A 21208-nucleotide genomic window follows, 5' to 3' on the forward strand; every position below is an offset into this window, starting at 1 on the left:
TGTCAATTTAAGATGAGCAATGCACACAAGTTTCTGAATATCCTTTTAAGCATGAAGCCAGACAGAGGCTTATAGAAAACAAACCAAAAACAGCAGCATTGGGCAAGTAATTTTGAGATTTTGAGAACTCAGATAAAATATTCACCAGTCTAAATTTCTGAATAAGACATTTTTTCTTTCTTTCTTTCTTTCTTTCTTTCTTTCTTTCTTTCTTTCTTTCTTTCTTTCTTTCTTTCTTTCTTTCTTTCTCCTCCCTCCCTCCCTCCCTCCCTCCCTCCCTCCCTCCCTCCCTCCTTCCCTTCCTTCCTTCCTTCCTTCCTTCCTTCCTTCCTTCCTTCCTTCCTTCCTTTAACATATCACTGTCAAAACATCAGCCACTTCAGGTTTAACCCCTTCTAGGAGCTTGGTAGTTAGTGTTAGTTTGGGTGATGAATGGTAAAGACAGATGACAATGAGCATGAAACCCTGCAGAAATAAGGTAAGACCCTCACAAAATATTAGTAAATTATGGAGCTTACATTTATTTTGGAAATGGATTGTTATCCATCAGGGTAATTACAAAAATTTATTACTCAAACCAGGTGCTTTATTTTAGTTTCTTTCCTTTCAAATTGTCAGTCAATAGGGGTTGAACAAGAAAATAAAAGGCAAAAATGAACAAACTATATGAGGCAAAATAAACTGGGAGATAAGCTAGAAAATCTAGGCCATTGACAATAACAACAACAAATCAGAAACACTCTTAAAAGAGTCACCAGTAAAATATGTCTCTAAGGTCAAATGAAACGTCCTGATGTTGATTCTCAATTTCCTTTTACATTTTATTTGAAGGATCTGCTCTTTATCCTTTTCATAAGTTAAATGTTTAACCTATTACCCCTATAGATGATTAAGGCTGCTAGTGTTTTTGAACTAAGGATCATGATTTTTTTTCCTTTGCTTTACTTGCTTCATTTGCTTCAACAATTCTTTATTTAGCTTGCTTTGTTTTTATATGTCCCACCCAAACACTTAACTGGTTCAAGCACTTAACTGGTTTCCAAAGGCTCCTTGTATAAATAACATGATAAAAATTCATAGAACATTTTATTTTCCCAGATTAGGAGGTAATTGCGCTATTTCAGTTTGCAGAAAAGTATGACAAAAGAATTACTGAGATTAGTGAAAAAAAAGATGATGGGGAATGATAACATCAGTTTTTTTGGGGTGGGGGGAAATGGCTGTGACCTTTGACTTCTTTCTCTGACCATGGTCAGCTAATTCTGAGTTTGTTTTTCCCACTTGCCAGTGATGTGCCAGTGTTCTGCTGTTTAAATTCCTTAAGACTTGGTTTCTTTATCTATAAATCAGGATAAAAGTATTTAGCTCAGAGATGTGGAGAGGGTTAAATTCGTAACATGTTCAATCCTTGTGTATAATAGGTGCCTGGTGTGCAATAATTTCCCTCTTCCTTTCATCATCAATAAGAATACAAAAATAAAACACAGGTTTATTTATATTAAATATCTCTATGTGGGTGAAATACAAAACTTGTTTAAATCAATTTGTACAGTGCCTGACATTCTGGTATATGCTGTTCTTGCAACCCAGTCACAAACAAACATGCTTAATGAAATTAGCTTTGGAAACAAGGCTTTGAAACCAAAAGTATAAATTCTAGAGGGTAGAACTAACTTTTAATATTTTGTTAATATTCATATGTACATTCAGTATATGTTTATTGGTTGCACAGAGTGTATCTATTGACTTCCAGATTGTATATCCATATGAACATTTTGGTTTGGAAGATATCACTAAAGCATGGGTTCAATGAAGGTATTTCAGGTTTTGTACTTTGTTCACTCCAAAGATTGAATTGTTAAATTATATCCTGTAGTAAGCTGAAAAACAGCCAACTCTCTTATCTAGTCACCAATAATATGGGGTTTCTGTGAAAATGAAACAAGGCTAGCCTATTTTTCTTAAAAATAAAACCCTCCAGGGTGCCTGAGTGGCTCAGTCAGCTAAGCATCCGGCTTTGGCTTATGATCGTGATCTTGCTGTTTGTGAGTTCAAACCCCTCATTGGGCTGTCTGCTGTCAGTGCAGAGCCTGGTTCAGATCTTCTGTCTCTCTCTGTCTGCCCCTCCCGGTTTGCAATCTCTCTCTCTTAAAATAAATAAACATTAAAAGAATAATAATAAAACCCTCCATATATTCAATTGCAAGTCCTCCTTTTCAGTGGAGTTGCTTTGGAGGTCTAGACACTTCTTTCACCATACTGCTATCATTCTATTGTTTGATGAACCCTTTTTCAAATTACTGTTGAAAATAATGTAAGGAATCATATTAAAGAAAAAGCTAGTCTTCTATTTTAGTCCCTTTTTTTTAGGCTAAAGCAGTTTATTCAGTCAATTGCCATCTGCCTTATTAAGTGGCTTGTTTTTTTCTGGAAATGAAACTTATACTGATGAGAAAAAGATTTTTTTTTTTTAACCATTGGGGACATTCAAAGTAATCCCCTCAGTGAGTGAAGGAAAGCAGTTCCTAACTGGAGTTCTAAAATCATTTTAAACAATAACAATATCCTTGGAATGTTGCTACCTATTTGAAGGGCACATATTTATTTTTGTGGATAAATTCAGGTATATTTGTGAAAATCCAGTGACCTGGCCTTGTCGTCATGTCTTTTGAATTAAAAAAAATTTTTAAGTATATTTATTTATTTTAAGAGTGGGGGAGGGGGGTGAAGGGCAGAGAGAGAGAGAGAGAGAGAGAGAGAGAGGAGAGAGAGAGAGAGACAGACAGAGAGAGAGAATCCCAAGTAGGCTCCACACTATCAGCTCAGAGCCTGATACAGGACTCGAACTCACAACATCATGACCTGAACTGAAATCAAGAGTCAGACACTTAAGCAATTGAGCCACCCAGGTGCCCAGGTAGTCATATCTTTTTATTTATTTTTTTTTTAACTTTTTAGAAAATGTTTATTCATTTTTGAGAGAAAGAGAGAAAGACAGAGAGACAGATCATTATTGGAGGAGGGACAGAGAGAGAGGGAGGCACTGAACTCTAACCAGGCTCTAGCTCCATGCTATCAGCACAAAGCCTGACACAAGGGCTTGAACCCATGAACCGCGAGATCACTTTAGCCGAAGTCAGATGCTTAACCGACTAAATATCTATGTTGTAACACAGGGATCATTTTGGGCGGACGGACCCCATAAAAAAAGAAATGATGTTATTTAAAAAGGAATTGTGAACTTTTAACCAGGGTTCAATCTGTTCATTTACAAACCTCAGAAACTACTGAAAAGAAGGAGAAAAGTATAAAAGCTTTCATGCTCAGACTAGGCCTACATCTTCCTTTATCCTCACATTGTTTAGTGAGCTACTGAAGCTTGTGTATATGATTAAATCTAAGCTAGACATCATGAAATAAGATTATAAAGACTATGTGGTCCATATTTTGAAATAGAAGCAGGAAAACAACATGAACTGATTTGAAGATGAATCTAGACTTTGATCTTGGCAAAAATATAAGTAGTAACAGGGTAGAAATCAGCACTAAAAATATTGGTAGCCTCTTTGTGTCTGGTTATTAATAAAAATAGGAGATGAGTAAAAAGGAAGAGCTGAGAAAGTAAAGATGCTGCTTAGGTACGTTGGTTACGCCAAATGAAGCTGTGAAAGCTCGCAGCACATAAAATCTGTGACACAGGCTGAAACCCGCAAGTGGGGCCTCCAGGGCTTAGGGTTTTAGAACAACTCCTGCGGCCCAGGCCCTTCTGGCATGCCATTCTCAGACCCTTTAGACTGGGGGGTTGCCAAACGGCTCGTTTCCCATCAAACTTAGCAGACTCGTAGTCTGGGCTGGCCATCTGCACAGCACATTCCCAGTAAAGCTGTGTATCCTTTCAAATCACCCACATTGTAGAAATCAGTATCTCAGCAAACCTGGGATCCTTTGATAGTTCAGTAGCTGTGCTGTGTGAACTGCGAATGCAGTCTCTCTCACTCACATTTGATTAAAAATGTTCTTTTTTTGGAAATGATTTTTGGAATTCAAGTGATGTCCATTTTTTTTTCTATAAATGCTTTCTTTTTAAATAAAGCCCGTGAATAATTTACTTTGCAGCCAGAGATGTGCTTGCTTTTATTTTCATCAAGACCTCAAGTGTCAGTGGGCAAACATCCTTTTATCCCCCAGGGCTGTATGACCTTCTGACTCCCGTGGTTTTGCCAGGTCACTTGCAGAGAAGGAAGGCCTCTCTGATGGGGGTGAAATGAGCCCTCTGAGGTGTCCTCACATTCTGCACACTGGCCTGATGCTAGCTTGTGTTTGGCTGCTTCAAACCTCCATGGAAAGAAAGAATAACATAATGTCTGGGGCAATGTCTGGGGGAGATGGGTCACAGATGAGTTCCCTAAACCTTGGTAAAATAATTAAATAGAAAGTTGATGTGTTTTTACAGATACCTCAAAATGTTTATATCACAAAATACATTCTATTTTCCAATTTCACCTTCTAAGATTCTTCCTTAGCTAAGTGAAGGAAAGCCTGCAGAAAGCCACATGGTGTATAATTCCATGTATATGAAATACCCAAGAATAGGCAAGTGCGTTGAGACGGAGAGCAGATTAATGGTTGCCTGGGGCTGGGGGGCTGGGGAGTAGGGAGTGACTATTTACTTATTGGGTATGGGGTTTACTTTTGGGGTGTTGCAAAAGTTCTGGAAATAGTGGTGATGGCTGTGCAACATTGGGAAGGTACTTAATCTCACTAAATTGTACATTTTAAGATGGTTAAAATGGTGGGGCGCCTGGGTGACTCAGTTAAGCATCTGACTTAGACTCAGGTCATGATCTCACGGTTTGTCAATTGGAGCCCGTGTCAGGCTCTGTACTGACAGCTTAGAGCCTGGAGCCCGCTTCAGATTCTGTGTCTCCCTCTCTCTCTGCCTCTCCTCGGCCCATGCTGTCTTTCTTTCTCTCAAAAATAAATAAACATGAAAAAAAATATTAAGATGGTTAAAATGGTAAATTTTATGCTATATGCATTTTACCACAATACAATAGGAATTTTTTTCTTCCTTAAGGAGAAGTTAAATGCAATAGACAGTATAATTGTTAAATCATTTGCACTCATCAATAGCTTAGTAGTAATTTTTAGGGCAATCAAGCAGTATCTTAGAAAGGCTCTGATTATTGGACAAAACCAGAATATTGTGATAAACAGGTAAAGCTAGAGTTAAACGTGTGAAGAAAAGACAAGAAAGCAGGTCAAGGTGGATTGACTTGGTGTGATGCTTAACTTTATGTGCCCACTTGACTGGACCCCAAGATGCCCAGATATTTGGTTTAACATGATACCCAGGCATGTCTGTGAGGATGTTTATGAATGAGGTTAACATTTGAATCAGTAGACTGAGTAAACAGATTGTCCTCCATTTTTTGACTGAGCCTCATCCAATCTGTCAAAGGCCAGAATAGCATAAAAAGGTTGAGTAAGAAAGAATTCTCTTTCTCTGCTTCTTTTTTAGGTGGGACATCAGTCTTCTCTAGCCTTTGGACTTGGACTCAGAATGGAACTTACACGTTTGGTTCTCTTGGGTCTCCAACTTGCCAACAGTAGATCTTGGAACTTCTCAGCCTCCAAATAGCTAAAAACTTGGAAGATACTTTGACACTGGGTAATGGGAAGAGGCTGGAAGAGTTTTGAGGTGCATGCTAGAAATATGGACATTAGGGGCGATTCTGGGAAGTCTCAGACTAAAATGAGGAACATGTTATTAGAATATGGAGGGAAGGTGATCTTTGTCATCAAGTGGCAAAGGATTTGGCTGAACTGTGTTCTAGTGTTTGTGGAAGGTAGAACTTGTTGAGTGATGAAATTAGATATTTAACTGAGGAGATTTCTAAGTGAAGTGTTGAAGGAGTGGCTTGATTCCCACGACTGAAGAATGAGAGAACAGAGAGAGGAAAGAAGAGTAAAATGAGAGAAGAGATGGATGAATTGCAGAAGGAATTGTTACATAGAAAGGAACCAGACTTGGGAATTTGGATAATTCTCACGTGTCCATATTGCAAAAAATGATAAAGCATGTTCTAAAGAGAACACCAAGCTCATAAATGCACTATCACTCAATAAAGTTATGGGATTGTAGAAGAAACACTGCCAGTTTGAACTGAAGGGTCAGAGCTGGGACAAAATGAAGAAAGTCAGCCAGACTTCTTGGATTCTAAAAGACAAGACCATAGGCCTGTTTGGCTGTGAATGTGTGTTTTTGTTCAAAGAAAGAAAGGAATGACCGAGAAGGAGATCCAGAGATTGTGAGGACTGCCATGTTCACCAGTGGTCCTGAGACAGGCTGTCTTTTCCTCAGTTTCAAAGGGTAAGGCTGCCTGTCTTGTGGACCAGGAAGATCCCACCCATGTCTCAGGAGTACAGCTGCCCTGTGGAACCTTAGGAGCCCCACCAAACCCCAAACATTGGGGGTACATTAGGGGTGCAACTCCTATCTAGCAAAGACTTGGAAGTGTGGCTGCTGCCCCAGTTCTGAAGGCAGAGCATCAAAACAAAGAGGATTTCTCAAGTCTTAAGATCTGATGGAATTTGCCTTGCTAGGCTTTGGAGTTGCTTAGGACCCACCACCCTTTCCTTCTTTCTTCTTTCTTCTTCTTGGAATAGGAGTGTCTATTTTATGCCTGTCCCACCATTGTACTTAGGAAGCATATCACTTGTCTGGTTTCACGGGTTCACAGCTAGAAAGGAATTTTGTCTCAAGATGAATCATCTCTCAAGTTTTACCCATATCTGATTGAGATGATTTTTTTTTTTGAGAGAGAGAGAGAGAGAGAGTACAAGTGAGGGAAGGGCAGAGGGAGAGGAAGGTACAGAATCCCAAGCAGGCTCCATTCTCAGCACTGAGCCCATTGCAGGGCTTGATCTCACAACCATGAGATCATGACCTGAGCTGAAATCAAGAGTTAGACGCTTAACTGATTGAGCCACCTAGGAGCCCCCAACTGAGATGATATTTATTTATGTATGTATGTGTGTATGTATGTATGTATGTATGTATGTATGTATGTATGTATATTTATTTTAGAGAGACAGAGTGCAAGCAGGGGAGGGACAGAGAGAGAGGAAGACACAGAATCTGAAGCTGGCTCCAGGCTCTGAGCTGTCAGCATAGAGCCTGATGCCGGGCTCAAACTCACGAACCATGATATCATGATCTGAGCTGAAGTCAGATGCTCACCGGACTGAGCCACGTAGGTGCCCTGATATAATATTTAAATGAGACTTTGGACCTTAGACTTTGGAGCTGATGCTAGAATGAGTTAAGACTTATGGGGCCATTGTGATGGAATGAATGTGTTTTGCATGCGAAAAGGACATGACTTTTGAGGGACTAGGGGTGGAATGTAATGCACTACATATTTGTGTGTCCCCTGATTCATATGTTGAAGCCTTAACCTCCAGTGTGATGGTATTTGGAGTTGTGGCCATGTAGGTTAGATGAAGTCGTAAGGGTGGGGAATTTATGATAAGATTAGTGCCTTTATAAAAAGGAGAAGGAGATCTCTTTCTCTTTCTCTCTCTGATGAGCACAGTGGAAAGGCCATGTGAAGACGTAGCTCATGGCAGCTGTCTGCAACTCAAGGAGAGAGGGCTCTCACCATGCATTTACCCCGCTGGCACCTTGATTGTGGTTGCCAGCCTCCAGACTGTGACATTAAGTTCCTGTTAAGCTATCCAGTCTATGTATTTTGTTATGGCATCTTGAGCTGACTGAGATACCTGGTTGCCTCAGTGGGGAAGGAACAGAATGAGAACGAAGGTAGGTATGAGATGAGATGGGAGCATGTTGAAGGCAAAACTACTATCTTGAGTCTCTTCAGAGCTAGTTGTGCCTTGGAGCACGGAGATTTTAGATTCAGGCAACCGTGTGAGTTTATCAAGATGGCAGTCCCTCTTTCCAGGTCTCCTCATCATAAGTTGACCAGGCATGGGAGGCATGCCCTTGCAGAAAGTCTGGTGCTAGTCATTAAACATGGCAACTGAAGCATTACCTGTTCATATTATCTCCCAGAAGACCAAAAATCAATCAAGTGCATATGTATTTGAAATTCCTTGACAGAAAACAATCATGTTCTTAGATCCAAATTCTTGGGTTGTTAGTGTACCATAAAGTATTTGGAGTTACTGCAACTATGCATGTTTACTTCTACTGACGATTGCTCCATTTGTTCTTGATGCTGGAGGGTGAGGTGTGGGGAGAGAAAGATGATCACACGTTTGCATAGAGAAAAACAAAAATTCCAACTACACATCTATTTTCCATAGACATACTTTCCAGCAAATGTTTAGGGTCGAATGTTGTATTTGTCTCTGGGAAATGCTATTGATTTGAATGAGTACCTCAAAGGGGAAGTTTCAGACATCACGTCACCATGTTTTGTTGAATTATAAACTAACAAGGTAGCAGATCTGACAGAGATTTCCTTTTGTGAGCTCCCTGACAGTACAGGTGGCAGTTTGGCCCTTGTATTCTAGCTCTCCCTTATCTTTGCAGGCTTGCCCTCTCCTAATGCTCTCTGCCTCCCCCTCCTGACCCTCCACAGCCCCCTTACTGCAGCCACATCGAACGACTTACTCCCCATGCTCAGAACACTGGGGTCCTTTGAAGGGCCCATGCTTTGCACATGGATTTCCTTGGCCTAGAAGTTCTTCCTGCCTTTTTGTTTGGCACAATTCCTTCAACCTGCAAATACCCCATGACATTTTATGAGCCATAAGAAAGCTTAGAAATAACATCACACTGGCCAGAAGTTGCTGGTAGAAACAAATCTTTGGAGAATCTAATTTGGCTTTCTTCCTGGATCTTTTCTTTAGATAGAAAAGATACCATTTCAGTTTTTAAGTGAACTTGGCAGAAAAACACACATGAAAGCATTTTGTAAGAGCAGATTCCCTGAGGATGACTGACCTCAAGGACTCTTGGTCTGTTGTGTGAAGCACAGGCAAAGAGTCAGGAACTTCTGAGTTCTGCTGCGCAGACCTGAGCAGTTGTCTATGTAAGCTACAGTGTGATCCTCAGGATGTGCATTTCCTGCCCCAGCTGGGGAAGCCTGAGTGTGATGCTGGCAAGGGAAACAAAGAAGAGAAAAGAACGCCCATCACTTGTGCTATTATTATCTACCCCTGGGTGAAACTGAGTAGTGAGATCAAAGTGCTTTGTTTGTTCAACTAGTTTATTTTTTAGTGAAGTGCTTGTTTGTTTTGTTTTGAGGTAGTTCTTTTGGAGGGATTAATGGCAAAGCAGAGTGGAAATTCCTTGTTTCTTCCATGTAATCCTATAATAACTACAAGTTTGTTATTGTCTTTTGGTTCCCATAAAGAGGTTTGTATTCGTGTGTGTGTGTGTGTGTGTGTGTGTGTGTGTGTGAGATCGGGATGTGGGGAGACAGGAAGCTGGATATCGAGGAATCGAACCTTGGGAAATTAAGAGAAGGAAAATAGGCCCAGCTGTGGCAGAGAGTGAACTAAAGGGAACCAAATACAGCAGGTCCTGGGGAAAAGGACAAAAAACTCACAAAAGATAGTGGGGAGAACACCTAAGGGCATGTAACACAGTCAATCATAAGAAGTCAGAGCTGAATTGGATCTTGAAGAATATTGAATTCATCCTCTTTATCTCAAAGATGAAGGACCCGAAGTCCAGGGAAGCTGTGTGAATTAACTCACTGGTTAAGGTGAGAGCTAAGACCAGCATCTGGGTCTCCAGTCTCATGAAGTGCATGCCTGTGTTGGTGAAGGTCAGAGAGAGAGTGCTCCAAGCCAAAGACAGGACAGTGATGTGATTTTCCTATTCATTATTGTTAAAGAATATTTCCAAGTGGCAAAATCCTGCCTCTGATACAAATATAAAATGAACATGCATCATGGATTTTATTTAACTTATTGGTTAATTTTTTTATTTTTAAAATGTTTATTTATTTTTGAGAGAGAGAGACAGAGTGCCTAGAGGGGGAGGGGCAGAGAGAGAGAAGGAGAAACAGAATCCTAAGCAGGGTCCAGGCTCTGGGCTGTCAGCACAGAGCCCGACGTGGGGCTTGAACTCACCAACAGCTAGATCATGACCTGAGCTGAAGCTGGATGCTTAACTGACTGAACCACTTAGGCCCCCGTAACTTAATAATTGTTAAGGGCACCAGTAAGATGTTACTGGTTGAAAAACTCTAAGGTACCATACACATATCGGCAGATAAAAAATAATGAAATGAATTGACAAATAAATATGATATGGCATAGATTTTCACTCATTAAGTACTGGGGGAACTTGATGAGACGTTAAAACTGGTTGAAAGGTGAATTCAAAGTACCACACAATTATATAAGAAAGTGGGAATGCATTCTTTCTGACACAACTGATTTGTATTTGTATGGAGAAGAATCTTTGGTATTATTTCCAGCTTTCTACAATCACTGAGTTGTAAAATAGCTCAAAAATGATAAAAGGCAGAGATAGCTGGGAAGAGTACATTAAAGAGGACACTCAAGGGGCACCTGGGTGGTTCAGTCAATTAAGTGTCAGACCCTTGATTTTGGCTCAGGTCATGATCTCACAATTCGTGAGCTCTGTGGTGATGGTGCAGAACCTGCTTGGGATTCTCTTCTCCCTCTCTCTTTTTGCCCCTCCGTGCTCATGCTCTCTCTCTCTCTCTCTCTCTCTCTCTCTCTCAAGATAAACAAAGAAACAAACATTTTAAAGAGGACACTCAATAATCTTTTTTTTTTTCCATTCCAAAGTCTTGCAACAGTTTTTCCCAACAAGAATACATCATTGGAGCTAAGGGAGATGTTCCCTCACCTCGTTTGTCTTGCAACACCATTAGCAGCGATAAAACCAGGCTGAGAAAAGGGGAGGAATCAAGCAATACAACCAAGGTCCTGCTGTAGGCACCTCTGGTCAGAGTGCTACTCCTGCCACTGCCTCTGCTGGACACTGCCGCTTGTCTAGCATTGCTAGACACCCCATCTGGCTGTGTAACCCTGTCTTTTTGGACTACACCCTCAAGGTTCAAAGTCTAGGTGTAGGCATCAAGTTGACCCAGGCCCCATGCTCTCCCTCCAACTGCTGTGGGCTAGGGAGAAGGAACTGTCTGGACATTTGGTTTCATTATGGCAAGCCAAGATTCACATATTGGGGATTTCCCTCCAAGTAGGAAGGATATGTGATATGTTGGGTAGTAAAAAAAAAAAGGCAAATATTTACTGAAAATACTATGCTAGGGATACACAAAACAATTGGAGAATATTGAAGCTTTTTCTGGAGAAACAATGTAATAAAGTGGAAAGAGTCAAAGCTTTTCACCCAGGTGGATATACCTAGGTCTATGCCAGCCTCCATCATCTACTAGCTAAGTTGTGGGAAAGTTACAAACCACTCTGAGCCCCAGTTATCTCACTTAGACACTATTACTATCATGTTACTATTTCTATCATTATTTTTACGACCTTCTCTTCTACTGCGTTTGCCTTGCGAAAAACTCAGCCCCAGCCCCACTGATTTTCTTGCTGTTCTTTGAACACGCAAACATCTATCTGCTTTAGGCCATTTGCACTTACTGATTCCAATGCCTGAAAAATGTCCCCCATATGACTTGTTCCCTCACTTCCTTCATTCAGCTCTATTATCAAACGTTACCTTGGTTTTGGTAATGTCTTCTCTGACAACCCTACCAAAAATTATGATCCCTTCCAGTTGTACTGCCTCTGTCTCCTCCCTGCTTTATTTTTCTCCATAACATTTGTTACTTGTCTATCTTCCTTCTCTAAACTGTAAGATCCATAAGAGCAGGAAATCAAGTCTATTTTTACAAAGCTGTATCCCTAGCACCCTGAATAATATCTGGCACATAAAAAGTCCTCGATAATATCTGTTGGATGAATAATTGATTGCCAAGTGTCTGGAGTAGAGTAGGCACCAAATAAATGCTAGTTATTGCTATTTTTTTTTATCAGACTCTTCTTTCTCTTTCCATTTTCTGGCCAATCACTTCCAGCCTAACTTATTTTCCCAGAGAACTTCTGATCTAGTAATAAAATTTTACCACTCCAGTAACTTAATCTCAATATTTCTCAGATGATCAACATAAGACAACTGGAATAGTACAATATTCATTTTAGCAATGACTTTTGGGAGTTCATGTTTATTCTACTCCTTTGTTCTTTAATGTATATGAACTATGGTGATGGCACCAAATGATTTATGTTGACATCTGGGCAAAAGCTCATAAAATTTCCTTGAATGTGCATTTTGAGATACCTGAGAAACACAACATCTGAACATTAGGAAAGTCACTGTATTAGGATTCTTCAGGGGATTAGAACCAATAAGGTATTCATTTATTCATTGATTAATTTATTTATTATTGGAAACTGACTCACATGATCATAAAGACTGGAAAGTCCTAAGATTTGCAGGATAAACTGACAAGCTAGAGACTCAGGAAAGCCAATAGTTTAGTTCTAGTGTGAGTCTATATGCCAAAGAACCAGCAGACTCATTGGTATGGTTCTAATCTGAAGGCTAGCATATTGGAGACACAGGAAAGCTGATATTTCAGTTTGAGTTCAAAGGCAGGAAAAAAAATTGATATCTCAGTTTGAACTGTCAGGAAGGAATTCTTCTCTTACTTGGGTGTAGGTTAGTATTTCGTTTTATTGAGATCTTCAACTAATTAGATGGGGCCCACCCACACTAGGGAGGATAATCTGCTTCTTTCAAGTATGTCAATTTAAATGTTAATCTCACCTAAAACTCTCTCACTGAAATACCCAGAATAATGTTTAACCAAATAGCTGGGCACCCTGTGGCCCAGTCAAGCTGACATATAAAATTAACCGTAGTTACTCTATCTTTTGTATATGTCATTAATTCTTTAATGTCATTGTATAGTGTTATAAAGAAACAGTGGGCAACAACAATATCTTGAGTAAAAACAGGTGTAGGTCAGCAACCTTGTATAGGTCAATCCCATTTAGTGTTTGTGCGAGCCTCTTAATGTTGAACTTGGCATAGAGAGACCATGAGCAAAATACAAGTAAGATTGCAGTAAGTTCCATGGGGGCCTGCATTCTAATCATTAACTAGGGAAACGATCTTTAGCAATTTATTTAACTTTTTGGAATTTGCTTTCCTCTTCTGAAAATGAGGTGGTTGGACTAGATGATTTTTAAAAAATCACGTTCAGCTCCAGGATCTTGGGTTTTAACGAAAGAATGTAAGGGAGGCCCTGTGTGTTAGCTACCAGCATTGTGCATACGGGCACATCTTTGGAGTTATGTACACAGTGTCATCTATGTTTGCAATTGAACGACAAAAATAATTTGGCCTGGCTTTTATTTGTTCTCTGTTGGCTAAAAATAAACAAAGTTTATTCTGGGAAACATCGTATCTTCATGAATTTCCTCATTTCAAGTCTCTTCTTGCCCAGGGTACCCTGCCCTCATACATATTCGAAAATGGCTTCCCATCTTACCTGATTACACTTTTATTAAAACATATTTATGCTGCAATATTACCTCAGCCACACTTTCAGAAATGAACCTCGTTATTTCTATTTCTGAAGTGAAAGGCAGCCCTGGTTAAAAGAATTGGCAAACTGGTGAGAAAATGAGGCTCTGCAGGCCCCAGAAATTACATTTTATTTAACTCACTGGATCATGAAGACTTGAATACCAATTTTGCTTTGTAGAGTGAGAAGAAGGAAGGTCAGAAGGACTGGGGCATAGCTTTGCCTCTTCTTATCCCTACCCCACAGTGAGGATGGGGGTGAGGAGCTCCCTCACACGATTACAAGTGGGAGAGCCATCTGGAGGGCAGGAAGTAGGACATGTGTCTGGGGCATGTGACCCTCTCCCTTCCTCTCTTACCCAACTCTGTCCTCTGCTGCCTCTCCCCAAGGTCCTCACATATGTTTTGACATAATTGTACTCCTTTTGAGTTTCAGATGGTAACTTTTCTAAGTGTCTTTTTTTTTTTAATTTTTTTTTCAACGTTTATTTATTTTTGGGACAGAGAGAGACAGAGCATGAACGGGGGAGGGGCAGAGAGAGAGGGAGACACAGAATCGGAAACAGGCTCGAGGCTCTGAGCCATCAGCCCAGAGCCTGACGCGGGGCTCGAACCCACAGACCGCGAGATCGTGACCTGGCTGAAGTCGGACGCTTAACCGACTGCGCCACCCAGGCGCCCCATAAGTGTCTTTTTTAAAAAGAGTGTCTTTTTAGAGATCCATGGTTCTATATATACATTTTAAAAGTTTATTTATTTATTCATTCTGAGAGAGAGAGAGAAGGGCAGAGAGAGAGAGGAGAGAGAGAATCCCAAGCAGGCTCTGCGCTGTGCTGTTTGTGCAGAGCCCAATGCAGGGCCCTAACCCATGAGTAGTGAGATCATGACCTGAGCCAAAATCAAGAGCTGGACCTTAACTGACTGAACCACCCAGGTGCCCCAGATCTTCTATATTTTTTGAACTGTTGCTGTATGGTTGGATCGTTGGAACATATTCCTTTTATCAGGGAAGTTAGTTTTGCCCCTTATATAGAAAGTCACTATTGCTAAATCCCCTAAAAGGGAGTCTGCTTGCTAAAAGGAGTCAGAGTTCAAAAGAAAAGTATTGAATTTATTGGAATGTTTAAAAATCAGCTGAAAAGTTTACACAGCAAGTTGACATTGCTTATCTCTGGTATTTTAATTTTCATCTGCACTTCTCTTTATCCCCTCTATAATAAGCAGAGGTTATTTTTGTAGACAGGAGAAAATAATATTAAAAACTTATAAAACAAGCCATTTTATTTTAAGGGAATACACATCACAATGAAAACTTTGTGGAAAAAAATCAAGAACGAGTTTGCACTTGAGAAGATATTGCACATCCATTTTCACAGAGCTGCTGCCCCAGAATTGAGAAATTTTGACCCCTTGAATAAAGCTTATCTTACCTCAGTGTTGAATAAGAGATTTTCTTATCATAGATTATGAACTTTATTACTTTTTTCTTGCTTTACATAAGTTCTTAGAAATTGAATATTTTATTAAGTAAGTGGGATGTAGTTTGTAAATTATTTTCCTTACTAGGAAAGACCCAATTTCCTTAAATAATAAAGTAATTACCAGGAAAAATCAGAATAGCTCTGTGACAGAATATACTGTGACATAATTTTCCTTACTTTGGCTCATTTTTAAGGGAATTGTCTAGGTGCCCAGGATTTTCAGTGATTTCAGACTTTATTGTATACGAAATTTCTGATGATAGTAAGAACAACAGTGACACATGATTACAACAGCAGTAACATGTGCTAAGTGTTTTATCGTTTACAAGACACTTGTATGCATATTCTCAAATGATCCACAATATCATTATATCCAGATAAGGAATCTGATTTTGAATGGTCAAGAGGTCAACCCAGTGTCAGCAATACATGACGTACTAAAAAAAGATTGTGCACTTTAGAATTAGACAGACTTGGATTCAAAACCAAAGACAGTCATTTGCTAACTGGCAACAGCCCATTTATCCACTCCAACCCATTTTCTTTCTGTTTCCTAAGGGCATCTTAAGATAATGAGTATAAAGTGCCTACGAGAGTACCAGGCACATAGTAGGTTCTCGGTAAATGTTCATTCTCTTCTCTCCCTCTTTTTACTGCATCCTGGGTTCAGGGCATCGTCTGGGAAATGGTAACTACAACCTTCCTCCCCATACCCCAGGAATGGTAGCCTCTGATGCGCAGCGCCCTAGCCAAAGTGGTGGAGGTGAGATAACGAATAATCCTCATTCAGAGAGCTGCCAGCGGGAACTGTAAAAGGAGGGGTTTCTGAAGGTGTGTTTCTTCATCCAGGCCCTGTGAGGACTGAGGAAAGGAGAACTTTTGAAATCAAAGAGAGGAGTTTTCAATCTGGGGGCTGAGTATGCGGATGGGAAAAAAATTGCATTTTTATTTTGCACTTCCAACTGATAATTAGCATTTCCTTCAATTATGAATAAAGGCAACACCTCATAGTAGTGTTAGCTGTACCTATGGCCTTATCACCAATAGAAAATCCCAGATATTTTCACATCATATTACAGTTATTGAAAGATCTCCCAAGATATCATCTATACTTATCACCCCTTTGACATTATGACAGTTGTTTGACCTGCCACTAGATTTTATTATTTAATGTGTTAGTACAAAAAACATATATTGCCCTATCACAAAATAAAAAAAATACTCTGATAACTGTATTTTTTTGGGGGGGAGGGAATGGAGTGACAACTGTATTTTAATGTAATGGGTATTCTTATAATTCTATGTATTTTATTTTATTATTTATTTTTTGTTTTTTGTTTTTTGTTTTTGAATGCAGAGTTGATACCTAAACTGTAATTCTATCTCCAGTACTGTTTACTGTCATATGTATGATGGGTATATGTGGGTGCATACATACACACAGGCATGTGTATTGTAGCTTTTCTATTTTTCCCAGGAATATCTATATATCTATATATCTATATATCTATATATCTATATGTATATATATATATATATTTTTTTTCTTTAGAGAGAGAGAGAGAGAGAGAGAGAGAGAGAGAGATGGGGGGAGGGGCAGAGAGAGAGGGAGAGAGAGAATCCTAAGCAGGTTCCACACGGAGCCTGCCGGGGCCTCAATCGGGGCTCCATCTCTGAGATCATGACCTAAGCCAAGACCAAGAGTCAGATGCTTACCCAACTGAGCCACCCAGACACCTCATTTCCAGGGAACATATTCTATGCATTTGAAAGAATTCATTAAGAGTATTATTGACTAGACTTCCAGAGAAGTCCATGACTCAAAAAGATGAAAAGCCCCTGCTATGGTTTGAATGTTTGTGTGACCCCAAATTTATATGTTGAAGCCCTAACCCCCATGTGATGGTATTTGGAGATGAAGCCTGTGGGAGGTATTTAGGTTTAGATGAGGCCTTGAGGGTGGAGCCACTATGATGAAATGAGTGTCTTTATAAGAAAAGCAAAACAGCCTCCTCTCTCTCTCTCTCTCTGCCAGGTGAGGATACAGCAAAAGGTGACCATGTGCAAGCTGGGAAGCAACTCTCACCCAGACACTGAGTCTGTGAGCACCTTGATCTCAGACCTCCCAGCCTCTAGAGCTGTGAGAAATAGCTGTCTGTTGTTTTAGTCACCCAGCCTGTGGTATTTTGTCGTAGTAGTAGCCCAAGCTGATCAAGCCCCTCTACAAGAAGAGTGTTGCACTGAGAAGTATTCAAAGAGGTGGAATTGGTGGCATTCCACCTCTCATTGGTGCTCATTTGTTCAGTGCTCATTGAACAAAATATCATTTATTCAGGTCTCTTTGCAAAATTGTAATACTGCTTAGCAACCTTTTGATATCAGAACTGTCCCCAACTACCACTTTCCCCTATATCAGAGTCAGTTAGTTTTAAGACATGAGAATTAATAGGTTAAACCACTACACTATTTAAGAAGACACAACAAAGTGCTTTCTTGGGAGCATGACTTTAGCAAAAGCTAACTGATCCATTGACTCACATGCCTTGGCTTATTGACAGATAATTCCCCGCTTTGGTGAAGACTCTAAAGACACATAAAATGGCTTAGTGTCTCACTTCAAAAAAAACAAAAAACAAAAACGTTCCATGTGTTTGTGAGGAAGGACGGCTCTTTCTTTAAATGTCAATTTATTTATTTTTCTCCACATATAAACAGTTCTCTTTGGAGAGATCAAAAGATATAAATTATTATTGATTTATTTATATTGAATGCTTTTATTTGGCTTTGTATGTATGCTCAGTGCTCACAGAAGGTATTAGATTAATGAGTCTGGAGACTAAAGTCTTCTGTTTATCCACTTATTTGGGAAACAGAAGATCTCAAAGTCATTCAGTATAAACTTGCCTGCACTTTGTAGCTCATTGCCTCAAACTTGACCCAGGAAACTCTAGAGCTTTATCCATTAGTCCATCATAGGGCCATAAAATACTACCTACCACTCTAAATCATTATAGAAGGACGTCCTTTCTTCTTTTTCTCTTTACCCTTTCCCCCTCTCCTCTGGTATTACCAAGAGGCCATAGATTGTTATTTTTGTTTTTCCTCTCCTTTTTGCAACCAAATACATCAGGTGGCCATAACTATCTCTTCTCCAGCCCTTTTTAAATTTACCTTGTTCTTCTCCCTCTCTCTCTCTTTTTAAATGTTTGTTTATTTTTGAGAGAGAGAGAGAGAGAGAGCAGGGGAGGGGCAGAGAGAGGGGGAGACTCAGAATCTGAAGCAGGCTCCAGGCTCTGAGCTGTCAGCACCAGAGCCCAATGTGGGGGTCAAACCCACGAACCAAGAGATCATGACCTGAACCAAAGTTGGACGCTTAACCAACAGAGTCAGCCATGTGCCCCTACCTTGTTCTTCTCTTTACCTCTTCTCTTAGCCCCTATATACTTATTTTACTGTTAGCAGTACTTATCACTTGCTTCCTGAACTAAACAGAGAAATGTAAAAGTGGATTTCCAATAGTATTCTGTGAAGCTCCTTTCCTCATGATCTGATCCAGGAGCAGGAGACCCTGGTCCTGTAAGCTCCACTTCTTTCAGAACAGCTTTAATCCGTTATATTTATCTGAACACACTTAGTTAACACCTGTTTCATTTGAACAAAGGGTTATTTGGATAAAGGAGTTTAGAAGCCACTGAACTAGAGAATGTTCTTGGCATGGTTACCACTGTACTTTAGCTCTGGCACATGCAAGGAGAAGACTTTGATGGTCCAGTTGTCCAATGATGCAAAACATGATAAATGTGTAATAATTTCTACTCTCTTGGCCCCTGAAGCCACATATCCATATGGCCAAAAGAACAGAGCTATTTGGTTAGTTATTTGTCTTTGGAGACTGCCCTGTCTTGAAGAGTGTTCCTCCCTGCCCCCCCCCCCCAATCCATGTCCACCAGGAACCTCAGAGTATTACCTTATTTGGAAATAATGTTTTTGCAGTTGTAATCAAGTAAAAATGAAACCATGCTGGATTAGATTGGGCCTTAGTCCAATAGCTGTTGTTCTTATAAGCAGAGGGAAATTTGGACTCAGATACATAGACACACAAAGGGAAGACAACATATGAAGACAGAGGCAGAGAATGAAGTGATATATCTACAAACCAATGAATGCCAGGTATTGTCGGCAACCACCAGAAGCTAGGAGAAAGGCATGGGACGATTTTTCCTTTAGAGACTTCAGAAGGAAACAACCTTACCAACATCTTGATTTTGGACTTGTGGAATCTAGATAAATGTTTGTAGTTTTAAGCCACCCAGTTTGTGGTGTTTTGTTACAGCAGCCATAGGAAAGAAATACAGAGCCTTTAACAATTTCTTCTTAGTTCCTTGTTCCTCTCCATGATACCCCACCATTCCCTCCATGCAGTCCCTCCCCAGCCCTCTATTATGATCTCTTCTAGGTTGTTCAGGCTTTGGATGGGCTCTGTCAGTTTCCTCCCCAAGGGATCTTGCATATGAGGTCTCATTTCCATTGAGTGAAGGTCATTTCCAGCATCCCCAAGCTGTTGGAGGTCCATTGTTTAGTCACAAAGGCCTTTTCTGGTACCTTTCTGGAAGTGCCTGCTAGAAGTGAACACTTACCTCTACCCCTTTATTAGACTTGTTATGGTAGTGAAAAGCCCTGAATAAGAGGCCAGGGGATTGAGTATGAAGAAATGTGTGCTTTTAAGACATTTCTTAGGTTCTATAGAAGTATTAAGAGCAAGAAGAATTAACATCCTTGGGAACAACCCTCAACTAATAAAGGAGTGGGAGCTGGCATATAAATATGCCAGTTTCCTCTTCTTTGGGAGAATAATCCTGAAGTGCATTTACATGATTCCTGCAAGAATCCACAAAGAGATTGAACCCTAATTGCCCACCACTTAAAAATTTACCCTTAATTAACTTTCCCTCTTTTGCTTTCTCTCTCCTATTCCTTTACTCTGCTTCCTGAGATCATTTCCGAAGTAGACTTGCACTCAAGTCTGTATCTAAGACAGGGAGTACAAAGGTGGTTCTAGAAAGTAGACATTCAGGCTGGAATTGTTTATTAGGAACCAATCACTTAACAACCAGATGACAACAAAGCCTTATTGCTGGTGATAGTAACATTGCAATAATTAAGAGTCTCTGAGAAAGTCTTTGCTAGGCCAATGAGGAACCCAGGGCAAAGATTACCCATCAGAGGAGTCCCATGATGGACAGGAAAGGATAAGCTTCTAGAATGCTACTATAGTAGGCGTGCCTGGGTGGCTCAGTCAGTTAAGTGTCCGACTTCGGCTGAGGTCATGATCTCATGGTTTGTAGTTGGACCCCCACATCGGTCTCTGTGCTGACAGCTCAGAGCCTGGAGCCTGCCTCAGATTCTGTCTCCCTCTCTCTCTGCCCCTCCCTTGCTCATGCTCTGTCTCTCTTCCTCTCTCTCTCTCTCTCCTTCAGAAATAAACATTAAAAAAAAATTTTTTTTAGAATGCTACTATAGCAGAAATTGAATGCCTGACAATGGAGGTATCAAATAACTATGTGATTGAGACTGCCTATCAGGAACTTTGTCATGAGTTGGAGCCCCCAAATCATAATGTTGGAAAGAAAGCTGCAGTATTATATGATAATATAGTACATCTGGGAACTAATCAGAGGGCATAAAGTTACAATGCTAACTAGCCCTGCCTTCCATGTTACCTACTTCTCTTGCACCCATACCTTTCCCTCAGCTCAGTCCATAGCTTCTTGAGGAATTCTCTATGACCAACCAAAAACAGGAGAAAACCATTCAGCCTGGTTCATGGATGGGTTGGCTCAATATGTTGGTGATATCTGAAAATGGGCTTCTGGGACTATTGTCCCTCCTTGGAGTATACCCTATAGGGCAGTAATGAGATGAAATCCTCCCAGTGGGTAGATCTTTCAGCAGTACACTTCTGTTATTTTTGTATGACAGAAATGGTCTGAGTATTGGCAAATGTCTTGGCTTGTTGGTCAGGGGCGTGAACAGAACAAGATTGGAAGACTGAAGTAAAAGATCTGGGAAAAGAGTGAGGCAGATAGAACTATGAGTGTGGGAACAAAAAAATCTTTGTGCTCTCCAGTATCTGCTAGGAAGCATCCATGGCAGAGGAATC

The 21208-nt window shown here is 40.2% G+C and overlaps 2 long non-coding RNA genes across 2 annotated transcripts in view; both read left to right on the top strand.

Annotated features, from left to right (window-relative positions):
- LOC123384914 overlaps window positions 1-6244 on the top strand; it is a 37911-nt gene extending 31667 nt beyond the window's left edge. Inside the window, exon 3 of the long non-coding RNA XR_006596703.1 lies at window positions 5522-6244. This is a non-coding gene — a long non-coding RNA (uncharacterized LOC123384914). The remainder of the gene's footprint in view (window positions 1-5521) is intronic.
- A 926-nt stretch (window positions 6245-7170) lies between these two features.
- LOC123384915 lies at window positions 7171-13440 on the top strand. Its single transcript, XR_006596704.1, has 2 exons — window positions 7171-9740; window positions 10798-13440. It is a non-coding gene; the product is annotated as an uncharacterized LOC123384915 (long non-coding RNA).
- Window positions 13441-21208: the final 7768 nt, after the last annotated feature.

Source organism: Felis catus, chromosome B1 (assembly GCF_018350175.1).
Source record: "Felis catus isolate Fca126 chromosome B1, F.catus_Fca126_mat1.0, whole genome shotgun sequence".
Classification (NCBI taxonomy): domain Eukaryota; kingdom Metazoa; phylum Chordata; class Mammalia; order Carnivora; family Felidae; genus Felis; species Felis catus.